The following is a 17601-nucleotide window of genomic DNA, read 5'->3' as shown; positions in this document are numbered from 1 at the left end:
AATAAAAAATGCAAGTTACACTAATAATTTAATGCATTGGATATTGTCGGTTGCCTCTTTAAACACTTTCCACTCTTAATTTAAATTTCAAAGTATGGAAATTTATATAAGCTATCCATAGATATAATTTGAGCTCCCTTGTACATATGGTATATTTATATTCTATGAGTTCATCACCATTCTTTGAAATTATTTATCTCATATGAAGGCACAACAAAATATGATAGAATGTTCAACATCTTTCTTAAATTACTTATAAGAAAACTATATTTATTTGTTATTAGTGATTCTCCTAGAAAAATTACAATACAAACCCTTCTCTATAAGTTGAAACAATTTTTGGTATACAAATTTAACAAGCTCTATGTTTTTGAACAAAAAAAATATTCTTACCAAAGAATGAGGATTTGAGGAAACAAGTAACCAACACTAGAAGATCTCAATCTGCACATGCCTATGCTAGTAGACTAGCTTCTATAATAACTAGAGTGGATTAGTACTAGATAAACTGTGTTGAATGGCTTTACCTTTGAGCTTGTTGGTTCTACGCCTAGATCTTTTGCCCTACCTACTCTTTCTTCTATGGATTCAAATGTGATTATTTTTTGTAAGCTACAAGAGCCTTTTCTATAGTCTTCTTTGCTCCATTTAACTTTGCAGTTGGCAACATCTAAACTAGAAAAAAATACTACTCACTATTAAGCCATATGTCCCCTTGAGTTGTTTACATGGATGTTGAACATTTTCCATGTTCAATTCTTGTCAGTTTTAGCCACCTGTCAACCATGTAACCTGTCACCTGCCCAACCTTAAATCATCCTATCGGATTTTTTTAGTTCTTTTCGCTAGAAAAAATTTAAAAACTACTAGGAAAAATGATGATAGCAAATTAAAAAATAGAAATTAAAAATGTAAAAATCATTTCAAAAGAAAACATTTCTTAAAGCGTACGATAAAGGAGATTTCCATAGTTTCCAATAAACTAACTAATACAAATGAAAACTATTGAAAACTATAGTCCCCAGCCTTACAGCAGGAACAAATAATCAAATGTAAGGTTATAAAATATACTACAAGTGAGAAAGATGACTTAAACATTAATATGTTTAACCGTGAATGTGTCAATAATGTAGCGTTCTTCAAAAAATAGGTGAGAAAGTTTAACATATGAATAAAACCTTATTAGAGTTTAACATATGAATCAAACCTTATTAAAACTAAAGCTTGTGATTCAAAGACTATCATTATAATGTCATCATCTTTACATAAAATATTTAGTATGTGTCAACATATATGTTATTACTTTTACAAGAACAAAAAATGTTATGTTTTTGTTTAGATTTTTGGGCATGACAATTAATGCAGTGATCATAAATGGACAAAGTTTGTTTCTCAAAAAAATTAAAAGAACAAAACTTGACTTTAAATTTCTAGAAAATTATTTTTGTTTTTGTTTATTTAGCAACTTAGACCGTATTTTTTTGAGTGGTGGACTATTTTGAGAATTGCTTGCAATAATTGCTTTTAGATTTGTCAAAAAATAAAATGATAAGATGTATGTTTCATTGCATTATTTTCCAATTTTTTGAGGATGGAGGAAGTGGAGAACAGGCAAAAAGAAAAATGTGAGGAAAACAGAAAGTTGTTTAATTTTCACATCATTGAGAGTGAAGAATTAATGCTTGTTAATTGTTATAGTTATAATTATAAATTCTTTAGCTCATATCAAGTTGATCCTTTATACGAATTACACATTCTATGGTATTTATATTGATTATATGTTTTCCAAGATACATTATGTAGTAAGGGTGGGTAGAAAATGTCACTTTCCAAATTCTATATAATGTGGACCTTTAAATATCATGTTCAAAGAGAAAATATTGCTAAGAAATTATTGTTATACATGTTAAATTTTTCTTCAATATAATTGAGGACAAAGAGGCTAGGTTCAACTATCCCAATATTAATAATGTTTACAAAATGAATGTAAGAGAGTATCAATAGGTGACTTCTTATGTAAAATCTTTGGAAGCTAACTATAAAAGGCTACTTGGAAACCTCAATTCTGATGGGCAAAACTTCCTAGTATTTGAAAAATAGTATGACAATGTCTTTATTGGAGTAAAACAAAATTTTGGTTATGAAGCTGACCCTATGAGGCTTCTTTTGAAAAAATTAACAAGTCCACACCATGGATTTACTGCATATTATTCATTTATTGAGAAAATTTTCAAAGTTGATGTTGTCTTAGATTTTAGAACTCTTCCGTCCTTGGAGTTCATGCTTGGTAAACAAGTGGTATCAAATGATGTCTATTATCTTGATATATGATAGGAAAAATTCGCAATATATACTTCTACACTTCAAAAAATTCCCAATATATACTTTGTGAAAAATTAATTCACAATCCTAAAAATTTACTTGGCAACAACTATTGTTGAGTGCCAATTTTTCTCACCAGGTGAAGGTGTTGAGTGGCAATTTTTTGCTCTACACCAATAGATGCCTAGTGACAATTGCTTAGCACCAATGGATGCTGAGTGAGAGGTAGAAGGTTCCAAATGAGCTTGGTACAAGAGGAAGTTGAGTGAGCTTGGCACTCAAAGGGAAACTCGGCACAAGCAATACCAAGTGAGCTTGATTTAAACTGCAAAGTTAAAACCCAAACTAAATGACTAGATTCACAATGTGAATGTTTCCACCATTAAAACTAGAGAGCCAAAGATTGAATTATTCAGCAATAAACTTCTCAAATCCAATGAATAGAGGAAGAACAATAGATCTATGTATGCATGCTTGCTTTCTATTCAAATTTGGTTAAAAACCATTACAAAATTTGGGAGCATTCGACTTCAACCAGAAAATCCTAAAATAACCTTAAAACTTTAAACTAGAAAAACTTCAAACTTTAAACTTTAGACTTACAACTCTAATGGCTGCATACAATAGCACTTGAGCAATCACTAATTCATAGGTCAAATCCAACAATAAAGAACTTATAGAATGACAAGAAGAAACACGTGCAACTACATACATGACAACACTTTCTTCTGTCTTCTGGACTATTGGATCTACTGATCAATTTCTTTGTTCCTTTCTTGCTCCACAACTCTGCTCTCTCTAAACTCTCTACAAATGAATTTGAAAAAAATTCCTTTTTTCATTCCTCCAAAACCATTTTACCCCTCTTTTTCAGATTTCAAAACTCACCTACCACATTCATTGTTTTTTACTGTGTCATCAGGGTAGTAGATGGCCATTTGGTTCTAGGGGCAAATGGCTATATGCAATTAATATTTTAACACTCCCCCTTTGTCCCAAGCCAAACAAATAAGGATCACTTTTGATCCAAATCAACTACACCAAGACACTCTCTTAGGTGTACAAAAGTTTCAATGCCTAATAGGTTAGTAAAAATGTCTGCTAGCTACTGCTCAAACTTGCAAAATCTCATCTTGATATCCCCATTCTCCACCAGCTCTTTGATGAAGTGATATTTAATCTCTATATGTTTACTTCTCCAATGGAAGACTGGATTCTTGGACAATGCAATTGATAAGATGTTGTCACAATAAATTGTGGTTCTATCCTCTTGCCTTTCATTCAAATCTATCGAGATCCTCCTTAACCAAATATCTTGACATGCTATTGCATTTGCTACTATGTATTCAGCCTCTACTATAGATTGAGCAACAATAGGTTTCTTCTTGGATGCCCATGGAATTGCACCCAATCCCATGTGGAACATATATCCAAAAGTGCTCTTTCTATCATCTAAGCTTCTAGCCCAATCACTATCCATGCAACCAACCAACTTGAAATCATTTTCTCTAGTATACAAAATCTCCTTAGGATCCTCTTTCCTACTTGCCAATGGGAATCCTTTGATGTTTCCATAAATCTACAAATCAGACTTACTACATGCATTAGGTCTGGCCGAGTTGTAGTCAAATACATCAAACTTTCAACTATACTTTTGTATAGTGTTGGATTCACTCTTTTGCTGCAATCTTCCTTGCTCAATTTCAAACCCATGTTGTTTGTGTGGGGGCTGCCTTACTATTTTGCATTTTGAATCTCTCCAAGATCTACCTTGCATATTTTCCTTCAGAAATAAAGATACCATCATGCATTTGTTTTACTTCTATGCCTAGAAAGTATTTCAAGAGACCTAAGTCTATCATTCCAAATTCATTTTTCATGGCCTCTTTTAACTCACAAATTAGGAAATTATCATTTCTAGTAAAAATTAAATGATCTACATACAAGACAACAATCAACAAATTACCATTTTCTAGCTTGATGTAGAGAGTGGGCTCACCATCACTTTTGCTAAAGCCATTGGTCATCAAATATGATTGAATCCTGCTATATGATGCTCGTGGAGCTTGTTTGAGCCCATATAAATCTCTCTTCAATCTATACACCTTGTTCTCTTTACCTACAATTTCATAACGAGGTGGTTGCTCCACATAAACTTCTTCTTTTAATACACCATTTAGGAAGGTGGACTTCACATCCATTTGATATACCTTCCATTTGTGCTGGGCTGCAATTACTATGACAGCACACAAAGTTTCTATTCTTGCAACCACAACATATGTCTCATCATAATCTCTACCATACTGTTGCTTGTACCCCTTGACCAGTAAACATGCCTTATGCCTATCTATTTTTTTTAGAATTGCACTTGGTCTTGTATACCCATATCGCTCCAATTAGTTTTTTCTTGGGAGGCAATGTAGTTAACTCCCATATCTCATTTCTTTCAATAGCTATCTATTTCCTCATCCATGACATTACACCATTTCTCTTCATTCATAGCTTCCTCAAAATAAATTGGATCACTATGAGAAAATAATGCAAAATTTACACTTTCAACATAATCTTCCTCATACCTTTCATCTTGGTATACCTCCCTTAGGATTTTGGTATTTCTTGGCAATAGGGAGGCTAGAGTGGGATCTGAATTTTTAGTATTGTTACTATTATTGTTTTGAATACTGGCTTGAGGCTGTCCTCAACTGCTTGGAGCTATTACTCGGCATGTTAAGGGTTGGTTGCCTTTTTTCCTTTGTCTATAATCTATGTCTGTTGCTCCATCTTCTTGCTGATCACTAATGTCATCTTCTTCCTCTTCAATTGTAGGAACTTTACTTGAAGTGCTTGAGGATTCATCAACCAAGGCATCCCATGAATGATTTTCAAGAAATTCCACATCTCTTGAAATGATGATCCTCTTGTTAATTGGATCATATAGCCTATAGGCCTTTGATTTTGAGCTATACCCTATGAAGATGAATTTCAAACCTTTTTCATCCAACTTTTTCCTTTGTTCCTTAAGCACATGTGCATATGCTACACATCCGAACACCCTTAAGTGCTCAACTATCCATCTACCCCTTGACCAAGCCTCAAGAGGTATCTTGTCATGAACTAAATTTTTAGGACACCTATTGATCAAGTATACTACTATTGCTACAGCCTCTCTCCATATTTAGTTGGGACTCCTTTTTCTTTCATCATGCTTCTTGCCATTTCAACAATGGTCCTATTTTTCCTCCCAGCCACTCCATTTTTTCGCAGAGTATAACTGGCTATAAGCTCTTTCTTGATACCATTCTACCTGCAAAAATTTACAAATATATTGGAGGTATACTCCCCTCCTCTATTTGATCTAAGGATCTTATTATAGTGTCCACACTCTTTTTCAGCCAAGGCTTTAAATTCTACAAATTTGTGCTTCAGATTTGGTCTTCAAACAATACATCCATGTCCTATGATTGAAATAATTTATGAATATCATAAAATAAGTACTCCCCCCAATAGAAGTAGTTTGCATAGGGCCTACCAAATCAAAATGAACCAATTCTAATGATGCTCTAGCCATTCTAAAATTTGCACAATTAAAGGGAAGCCTATCTTGCTTACCCAATATGCAAGCCTCACACTTGACATATGAATGTACAATACTTGGAAAACCTTCTACCATTCTTTTCTTGGACAATAAATTTAAACCAGCAAAGCCACGATGTCCATACCTAAGATGCCAAAGCTTGGAGGGGTCTTTAATCACACTCTTAAGAGATAATCATTGTTGTAATGTTGTACATGAATGCTTGGGAGGTGCAACATTGACTTGAGAAGAGAAACATGTCTCTATTCTCAATGGGAACATCTGGTTCTTTGTCATTTGGACTGCTGCAAGTAATCTATTACTCCCATCTTTTTCATGAATAACACACTTGTCATTTTCCATCAACACTTTCTATCCATTTTGAATTATTTGTCCAACACTGATCAAGTTGTGCTTCATACCGGGGGGAAATACACATTCTATATCTTCTTCTTCTCACCTTGCTTGGTGTGGACCATAATAGATCCTTTGCCCACTATGGGAATAGTTCCATTATTCCCATCTTAATTTTAGACTTAAAAGTCTTACCAATGAAAGAAAATAAACTTTCATTACCACTCATGTGGTTGTGACAACCGCTATCTAGGTACCATACCTTAAGGCTTCCTTCTTCACCAATGTTACACATGATGAAGGTTGTGGGATTCCTTGCATTTCTCATGTTCACATCAGCTACATTAGCATTTTGTTTTTACTGATCACCTTGTTTCTTCCAAAATTCACTTGTATAATGCCCATACTTATGACAATAGTAGGATTCAACATTACTTTTATTGGTGTTATAATTCTTCTTACCTCCTCTAGAGTTTTTTTTTGAGGTACTTTCTCCCTCATGGTTGCTTTCTCTTTCTAAGCTGTCTACACCACCATTCATTTGACCATTCCTTCCACAAGCTCTACTTCTTCAGCCTCTACCAGAGCCATTTCTACCTCTTCCCCTACCTCTTAAGTTTTTTTGAGCCTTAAAGGATTGCTTTTGGGAAGTAGTAGCTGACCTATTTATCCAGTGCTCATGAGTTTGAAGAGTTCCCATCAACTCATCCATGGTCAATGTGGTGATATCTTTAACCTGCTCTATGGTCATGACAAGATTATCATATTTCTAAGGTAAACTCATCAATATTTTCTCTACAATTCTCTATTCATCATATTCTTCTCTATTTGATTTGAGTTGGTTTATCAAAGTGGAGATTCCTAAGCAATAGGTTCATTGTTCCTCATCTGGGGGTTCTCAAACTCTTCTAATCATTTGTAGCTTTACTATTCTAACATTATTAGTCCTCTTGAATTTTGTCTCAAGGATGTCCCATGCTTCCTTTGCATAATTTTCTACTCCAATTTCAAGAAAAACTATCTCTGTCATCACTGCCTCAATCAAACTTAATGTGTTAGCATCCTTTCTCCTTGACTCTTTCAACTGAGTCTTTTGTAGATTTTTGAGAGAAGCGTACTAAGTTGGGTCCATCACATCATTGATCCCATTTATCTCAAATTTCCATAAATCATTTGCAACCATTATGGTTTTCATTTTCTTTGCCTTTGTACCATAATTTTGTCCATTAAATGATGGTGGCTGTTGCTATATCTTTCTTGCATCTCCTCCATATCAAATATCCCAAAAAATTCCCTAACTCACTATGGATGTGGGGCCTCAAAGCTCTGATACCATGTGAAAAATTAATTCACAACCCTAAAAAATTAAATTGGCAACAACTATTCCCAAGTGCCAGTTTTGCTCAGCATGTGAAGGTACCGAGTGGCACTTTTTTGCTCAGTACCAATAGATGCCTAGTAACAATTTTTTGGAACCAATGAATGATGAGTTATAGGAAGAAGGTGCCAAGTGATCTTAACACTCAAAGGGAAACTCAGTACAAGCAATGCCGAGTGAGCTCAGCTTAAACTGCAAAGTTATAACCAAAACCAAATGACCAGATTCACAACATAAATGTTTCCACCATTAAAACTAGAGAGCCAAAGCTTGAAGTATTCAACAATAAACTTCTCAAATCCAATGAGTAGAGGAAGAACAATAGATATAAGTATGCATGCTTTCTTTCTATTCAATTTTGATTAAAAACTATTACAAAATTTGGGAGCATTCAGCTTCAACACAAAAACCCTAAAATAACCCTAAAACTTTAAACTGGAAAAACTTCAAACTTACAAATTTAAAATTTCAACTCTAATGGCTGCATACAATAGCACCTGGAGCAATTACTACTTTATAGGTCAAATCCAACAATAAAAAACTTATAGAATGACATGAAGAAACACGTGCAACTGCATACATGACAACACTTTCTTCTATCTTTTGAACTACTAGATCTTCTGATCAATTTATTTCTTCTTTTTCTGTTCTACAACTCTACTATCTCTAATCTATTGAACTCTCTACAAATGAATCTAAAAACATTCATTTTGTCATTCCTCCAAAACCATTTCCCCCTCTTTTTCAAATTTCAAAACTCACCTACCACATTCATTGTTTTTTACTATGTCGTCAGAGTAGTATGTCGACCTTTAGTTACTTGACACCTCCAGAAAAGAATGTTGGATTGTATAAATGTCTAAATTTTTTTGGTCATCTTATATATTCTCATAAATTACTTGAGGATAGTGGGAGAGGCACATAGATAATCAATAGTATCAACAACACTGCTAAATAATGCAACCTTAACAAAGGTGTTATTATGCCATAAGAAGGTGTAGAGCTTTAGCGTAAGAGAGATTATTTGGTGGGAAAAGTTTGAGTGAGATCATAGAAATTGAATTTCAATTATTATCCTATAGATTGCATGTTATAGGGAAACCACATTTTGTAATGGAATTTGGAGCTACTCTTTTCAATATAGTTTCCCTAGATAGATATACAGGTGAGATATATTTACTGTTAAGGATCCTTTTAGAGGTAGTGAACCAAAGTATAGAAGATGTTTATAGATACATTGATAAAGGAGTTTTGATAGATGCAGAATTGTTGAAACAGATAGCAGATGCCTCCAGAGGTGTGCTCTCAACATATGTTAATAGATCAACACATCCGAAAGGAAAGGTGGTTAATGTAGCAAAAATGCTTGGATCTATTCTTGAATTTAGATGAAAGGACCCTTGGATTGAGTACCTAGAAAAGGTATTTTTCTTCTTAAAATGTTGACCAAAGGAAGCTATGTAGCCTTTTTGAATTCTTGAGTGATTTTTTTAGGCTAGTTGTGGTTGGCAATGAACTTGGAGCATTAAAGCAATCTCTAGAAGGTAAATATGTTTAGCCTGGACTAGGAGATGATCCAATTTGAAATCCCAAGGTACTTCCTAGTGGAAAAAAAATATTACACTAGATCCTCAAGCAATTCCAACTGCATCAACACTACAGAGTGCCAGTGGTAGTTGAGTGGCTTTTAGAAAGGCATAAAGTAGATTATGATGGAAAAACCCTTGAAACAATTGCATTGGTTCTTTGGGGGTGGATAATATTAGGACCTATGGTAAATCATGTGCATAGGTAGTCTCGATGATTGGTGTAAAATTTGTAGCAGATACACTAGGTTGAGTCAATAGTGTGAAAGATAATTCCCATTTCCCTCCATTCTTGACACCTTCATTCTTGATAGTCATGTGTCCATCTATATCCAAAACCTTGTGTTTTTCACAATGATTAGATTAAAAGTAGTCAAATTTAAAAAAAATGACTAATAGAAACAACGTAATATAAAATAAATAAACAAGTAATTCATTATTAATTACGACTAATTGAAAAGCATAAGAATACAACCACTATCATAAGAGGCAGAAGGAATAGGATGGGTGTCATCTATAGATCCCAAAATAATGTTCTTGATATTGTGAACTTTAAAAACACTTTTTTCTCTTTTTCCCTATTTTCATTATTTTTCCTATGATGAAGGATGAAAAAATGGTATTCTTCTTGTTTAGGTACACATGAGAATTTTTGATTTTATTGATTTAGAAATTATTTATATTATTATCAGTCTATTTTGTTTTTGCTAGTAATTATTGTATTCATTTTTTTTTGTTTTTTTTATTTTGGCTAAGGTGGACGAAGCCACATTATATAAATGAGAGTAAAAGATAGTTGGATAACCCCATTTCCTCGTCCAACTACGAAAGATACAAGGAGATGAAAAGCAGCCTACAAAAGATTTTCTTTGCAATTACATGAACTTTAGAACGTTGAAAATGGTAGCTTTAATTTGAATCCTTGATAAAAATTTCATATAACAATTGGATGGGAATTAAGAATGGTATGCAAAGCTGAGGCAACAAACTCTACATATTGATCATCACGTCCAATATTTGTTAAATAGTCAGCCACTGAATTACCTTCTCTATAAACATGAGATAACTGATACTCTTGAAACATAGAATAACCCCCAAATCTACTTTAGGATAATTTAACTTAGTGAAAACCATTTATTCCTTCTAATATTAAACTAGCTAATAAAGCATGAGCCTCTTCCATGTTATTTTTCCCCAGAGGTAAATGTTGAGATTTAAATGCCATAACCCTCCCATACTCATTTGTAATGCAAGCTCCAATTTCTGATTTTCATGGGTTTCCACATGATCTACCACCACAGTTGATCTTAACAAAACTAGATGACATAAGAGTCCATATGAATTTTGATCTATCAACTTTACAAATTAATTTTTCATTTGGATGAGTACCCATTGGAATGCAAATAGCTTTCCATTCTTGGATGGTGCTACTATCCCAAATTGAGAAATAGTGATTAAAACTTACATAAGCAATTGAAGAATTGATACTTTTTTCTGAATCTAATTTTGCACCTTGCACACTTGTGAAGAAACATGGTGAAAGATATGTTTATTTGTTTCCCACCAAAGTGCCCAAATAATATTTGATGGAGTGTACTTCCATATACCATGAAAATTTGATTTATGATAAAGCGTGTGTCATGATTGAAAAAGATCCAACAAGATGTCTAGAAATGGCATCTCATAATTAAGCTTCTTGAGCACATGCAACCAACATTTTTGCGCATAAGGACATTGTAATAGTAAGTGATATGTAGTCTCCTAGGTTTTCTCACACAAAACACATTTAAAAGGCTGAGCTATTGAGATTCTTGACGGTTTATCACTAGTTATGACCCTTTTTTAAAAGCAAGCCAAGTGAAATAACCTACTTTGGGGATCACAACATTATTCCAACAAAGATTGAAGGCACGATGTGGGGCCTAATTTCAGCCAAATTTGCTAATGCCTTATAACCTTCTTTAACATAGTACCTTCTTTTGAAGGATCCCATCTTACTACATCTTTATCTCAAGAAGAAAAAAAATATTTCCTTAAAAACACCTAATGAAAAAGAACACTAATTATTGCCAAGAGGTAAGGATGTCACATCCTTCCAAATACTCTTTCCCAAGTGTATCTCAATTGCATCAATAAAACCACTCAATTTTGAGCCCTAGTGTTGGTTAATGATTTGCATTATCTCCAATGCTTGGAGAGTGTTTACAATAGGTGGGAAACCCAACCAAGAATCTAACCAAAAGGAAACATTTAACCCTCTATCTACTTCCCATGGGATCTAGTTGGAGACCACCTTTCTCAAAGCCATCATAAAATTCCAAGTTACTAACCTCTTTTGAGGAATTGCTAAAGTGAAGATACACAATGGATCATCAATATCCAGATACTTCTTACACATAATAGAACACCTCTTGATGTCTAGTTTCTCACACATAAACCAAACAAGTTTGCCTCCAAATGCTTTATTCCTACTAAGGAGTTCATGCAAGCCCACCCCACCTTTAGATGTAGAATGAGACATCTCTTTGAAAGATATTAGGGGAATTTTTTTAATCCCAAACATGTTATTAGTCCATAGAAAAATTCTAATCAAATATTCAATCTAACAAATAACTAAGGCATAAGTGTTCAAGACAACAAAAAAATAGTTTGGGATTATTGTTAACATTTTCTTAATTAATAGGATTCTCCTTGACAACGATATCCATCTCACTTTCCAAGGTGAAATTTTATATTTTATTCTCTCAATAATGTTTTTCTAGTAGACAACTTTATTTTCTCACACAAAAAAGAAATTCCCAAGTATGTTGATGGAAGTTCACCTAGTGGAAAATCTAAGATAATTTGAATCTTAATAGGAAAAATAGAAGTTGTGTTCAAAAAATAGATTTTTTAATTTTTTTGATTAACTTTTGGACCTAAGGCTGATGTGTATGCTTGGAGGGTTCTATTGATCTCACGGGCTTCATAAATTGAGGCACAACCAAAAAGTAGTGTGTCATCTACGAAAAGAGAATGTATAACAGACTCATTAGTACCTACAATTAGAGCACCCTTCCATAACCCTGATTTAAATTTTTCTACCATCAAGATAAATAGACAAATAGTGGATCACCTTGTTTTACCCCTTGTGAAGATGAGAAAAATCTAACTGGAGTACCATTAATAATGATTGAGAACCATGCACCAGATATACATGATTTTACCCACTTACATAAAAAGTCCCAATGAAGTCTATCCTAAGGTTTCATCATATCTAACTTAATAACAAAATTTGAAGTTTGACATTTCTTAATGGAATGTAAAGCCTCATGTGCCACTGAGACACCTTCTAATGCTTCCCTTCTTGGCACAAAATCCTCTTGCTTTGGAGAAATAAGATACTTGGGTCTAAATTCTACAAATGTCTTAGGGTTTAACCTTAGGAATATCAGAAATATTAGTGGTATTAAAGTCACGTAGCATGACCTTTCTCTTCCTCAATTCCTCTAGTATTGGAAAAGTATCCCAAAAAATAAAATCCCAACATTTTTGAAAAAAAAGGGCTGAGAACCCATCAAGCCTGGGTGATTTATCTGGAAAAATGGAAAAAATGACTAAATGGAGCTCCACCATAGTGAATGGAGCCATCAGGATGCAATTATATGGAGCTAACACTAAAGATGGGATGTTATTTAATAACTCACTTGTTGCGATTGTGGGTTGTGTCAATAAAAATTAATAGCACTGGCAGCTTATTTTTGTTTTGTAGTAGCATGAAAATTTTTGGTATTTTTGTCCCCCTCCTATAGCCATAGCTCTTGTGTTATTTTGTCTTTAATATACCTCTTCTTGAGAACATAGTTCCTCTCACTCTTCCTATAATTTTTTTGTTGCAAAAAAATATCGCTATCCAAACCATGATGAATGACATGACTATTAAACTGATAAAGATGTAGCTTGACCACCTCTTTCTATGAGAAAACATTTTTGAAAGCATATATATTCTATTTTTTGATCCAAATCTTCACATGTTTGATATTTGACCAAAACTGATACATCTTGGTGCCCCTAACATGTGTTGCATTGAGCCACTACTCCCTCAATAAAAGAGTAAATTGGGGATGTTTGAACCACATCCGCTCAAACTTAAAAGATGGCAGGCAAATACTTCCATTTTCTTTTTCCACATTTAGAATAGCATTAAAATCACCACTCATAATAACATTTAGGTCCTAGGTTTTCTGAATTATGCCCGTTAAAATTTTCAACAACCTTCTCTTATCATATGTAGCAGCGGGACCATAAACATTAAAAAGATGAAAAGAGAGTTAGCTATGTCGAACTTTTATCAATTGCCAATTGTGTTGTTGAATCAGTTGGACTTGCACCATCTTAGGATTCCACAAGAGACCTAGTCCCCCTGAAGCACCCATTCCCTGCACATGAACATAGCACCAACCCTTCCATTTCATGACTATCTTTTCATAATTTCCTTGCGATAACTTGGTTTCTTGTTAAAAAATAATATATGCATGGGAATAAACAAACATAGTTGAGGTTAAATAGTTGTTTATAAAAGACAAAAGATCACCACTAAAGTTATCACCATACAAATTGAACATAATCTGAATTTTAATGGATTTTTTTAAAAATAGTTCAAAGAATGCATATATACAATTAATCTTCTAATATTTTTATAATTAGAGATGCTTCATATTGCATAATGTTAATCTCTATTGAGTGTGATCCAAAACATTATACATGTAGATATATAGTTGAATCTGACAGGTTTCAATAATTATTAACATGGAACATGAGAAGTTAATGTCTTCAATAAATGTATATCTATATGTGTGTGTGTGTGTGAGATCATCTAAATTGTTGATCATCTTTTCCATATTCTAGTAACACTTGAAAAGCATCTTGACAATGACAAAGATAATTTATGTCTTGGTCTTTTTGGGCTTAGCTATGTTAGTTTTCTCGATTTTTCTCTTTTAATTGTGACTTTTTGGTTTTAAATAATACAAAGCTACAAATTCCAAATTTTGACTAAAAAGTGTTCTTTTCATTTTTTTCTGATTTATCCATGATGATTGGTACAAAACTTGTAGTATTTCAGAAGTCTAATAGCACTATTAAGATACTGAACTCCTTATTTGCATACATGATACGATGATCAAATAAGACAGAAATTAAAACACAAACACTCAAGTTATACAGCTCACATCTGATATCAAAGCGGATCCAGCCAAGCTTTATGAGATTTTCATTGCAATATCCATGGGTAAAATAATCCATTTCTTCTCCTCCTTCTCTTGACCATCGGGAAGAGTTATCCTATGAAAATGATTCAATAGCGGAAGTCAATATGTTTAGATACTCAAATCAAAAACCTACCCTTAACGATTCATCCTAAGAATTAGACTGTCATGTAAGTGTAAAATATAAACAAGTGGTTGAAAAGTAGAAGTGGGGAAGTCATATCCTTCAGAAATAGAAAATAGTAATTTCCATGCCAATTGTGACAATTTCTAATACAAATATACAACCTGCTAATTTGTAAAAGAGAATTATAACTTTGCAGAGAGAAATAGACTCAGGCATAGCTTTTCCAGACAGTCAACTGGGTATGCCTAGCCAGCAAGCAACAATGTGGAAGGAAAATTGTCTTACCAAGGGGTGTTATTAATAGTTCCACCCAGATAAGAAATCTAGGAGACTGAAAAACTATGAAACATCAACACCTTTACAATTTTTAATAAAAGTAAAGTAGAACACAGGTAAAAAGATGTATTTAACTTCAATATTATTTTAGATGTTTTACACAAGAATCTTTCAAATGATAGATTCAATTGATTCAATCTTAAACATTTACTACCATGCGTTCAAGTAAAATATTTTGATACCGAATTGAAACCTGCCAAGTTACAAGGAGAATATATAACTATGTACAAAGACATAGACTGACAGATAGCTAATCCAACAATTGACTGGAGTGCCTGGACAACCTCCAATATAAAAAGTAAATTAGTTAAAGCCTTTGCAAGGGTTATTAAAAATTTCAAAAAGATCAGAAAACGGGAGAATGAACGGAACATCAAATGGCACTGTAGTAGTCTGAATTAATCCTAAGCTGTCTAGCTCATTGAACATTAAATTCTAAGGCATTAATGATTAATCAAATGGATGAAGAAAATTTATCATAATTTTTTTCTTTAAAAAACACATTTTTCAAGGGCTCAATTTATTTTATCCTTAAAAAGGAGTTAATTGCTGATCTTAAATTTATTTCATCCTTAAATTAAATATTTGATCCATAAAATTTTGTAGCATAATTCACATAATGCTGGGGCTTGACACTGATCAAAAAAGTTGCCGGTTAGATCGTTATAGACGATAAAATAAGTAACTTAAAAAACATACATATAACTTATGATACATTAGCTGATATAAAGATGGCTTTCTGTGCACAGGAGAAGATGTTGGAGGAGAGGGAAAAATGGAGAACCTTATCAAAGCTAAGTTGTCAATTTGAGTATGGGTATAGATACGGGTATGCCTGTGTGTATTAAATTGATATATTATAAATTTATATATATATCATAATTTTGAAAAATTAAAATTAGAATATCTTAATTTTATATTTTTTAACACTTATTCCCAACCTTCTATATCTCTATATGTGTCATTGAGTTTGGAAGATAATGCCAGTTTGGAAGCTCAGATATTGAGCCTTCTTGGAGGCACCAAATTTGCTATATAGCATATCACCCATGTCAAGTGGAAAATTGACAAAGTGTCTATAATATACTAACCAATGGCATTCATGATATCATACCAGCTCAGCATAGTCGCCAAATTACATTAGGAGATCTCTACGTGGTAACACCAGTAACCAATTTTCAGCTTACCTTTGTCTTCTATGGTCCCATGCTAGTTGTTGATTAAACAGTTAGTAGTTTACACAAAACACTTCTAAATTTTTAAATGATCAATCAAAGATGTTACCAATGCATATAATGTTTGAAAGGGAGCAATTGTTAGAAATTATATTAAAAAAACAAACTTAAACTCACAACCCTAACCCTAAAAACTTTGCTCGGCACTTAAAAGTTGCTCGGCACTTGAAGAAAAGTGCTCAGCACAGGAAGGTGCCAAGTCCCAGATTTACTCGGCACTTGCTTGGCACAGGAAGGTGCCGACTAAACTCAGCACAAAGAGGAGCTTGGTAGCAATAGATGTTGAGTATGCTCGGCTCCAAAAGAAATGCTCAGCAATAATAGATGTCGAGTGAGGTCGACTCCAACTCAAAAATTATAACTTAAGAGATTTCAATGTGAATAAAACTAGAGAGCCAAAGCTTTAAGCTTTCAAACAAATTACTCAAATGCAACATACAAGGGAAGATCAATAGATTCAAGTATGCTTGCTTTCTTTTCTATTCAACTAAGGTTTAAACTATTACAAAATCTAGGAGCATTTCGCTTCAACTAGAAAACCCTAAAAAGTTAAAACTTTGAACTTTCAATAAACTTTCAACTTTAAACTTGCAGCTCTAATGGCTGCATACAATGGTGCCTGGAGAAATCACTGCTTCAACAGGATGAATCTAACAATGACAAACTTACAGAGTGAACAAGGGAAGAACATGCAACTACGGACACAAACTTCTTTCCCTCTTCCTTCTCTACTCAGCTCTGCAACTTTTTTTTGATCTGCTTGATCTGTAAAACTCTCATGAATGAATGTAGAAACATTCCTTTTGTCACATTCTAGTTCCTCCCTCTTTTCCGAATTTAAAAACCTCACCTACTCATATTAACTTTTATGTTTGTTCTGGACATCAGGGTGGTAGGTGAGCATTTGGCTCACGGGGAAAATGTCAATGCTACATTAAGTTTTCCAACACTCCCCCTTTGTCTCGAGCCAAACAAAATAAGGATCACAACTGATCCGCATCAACTACACCAAGACAGTCTCTTAGGTGTACAAAAGATCCAATGCCTAATGGCTTGGTGAAAATATCTGCTATCTGCTGCTCTAACTTGCAAAAATTTATTTTGATATCCCCATTCTCCACCAACTCTCTAATGAAGTGATATATGATTTCAATATGTTTGCTTCTCCCATGGAAGACTGGATTCTTGGACAATGCAATTGATGAGATGTTGTCACAATAAATTGTGGTTCCATCCTCTTGCCTTTCATTCAAATCTGTCAAGATCCTCCTTAGCCAAATTGCTTCACATGCTGCTGCATTTGTTGCAATGTATTCAGCCTCTACTGTAGATTGAGCAATAATAGGTTGCTTCTTGGATGCCCATGAAATTGCACCTGATCCCATATGAAACATGTATCTGGAAGTGCTCTTCCTATTATCTAAACTTCTAACCCAATCACTA

General features: G+C 33.6%; 1 pseudogene; it reads left to right on the top strand.

Annotated features, from left to right (window-relative positions):
- Positions 1–9572, top strand: part of LOC149546462 (magnesium-chelatase subunit ChlH, chloroplastic-like) — a 60275-nt pseudogene extending 50703 nt beyond the window's left edge.
- The last annotated feature ends 8029 nt before the right edge of the window (positions 9573–17601 follow it).

Source organism: Cupressus sempervirens, chromosome 7 (assembly GCF_028749045.1).
Source record: "Cupressus sempervirens isolate cs-2001-9-10 chromosome 7, ASM2874904v1, whole genome shotgun sequence".
Lineage (NCBI taxonomy): Eukaryota > Viridiplantae > Streptophyta > Pinopsida > Cupressales > Cupressaceae > Cupressus > Cupressus sempervirens.
This window is presented reverse-complemented; position numbering and strand designations above follow the sequence as displayed.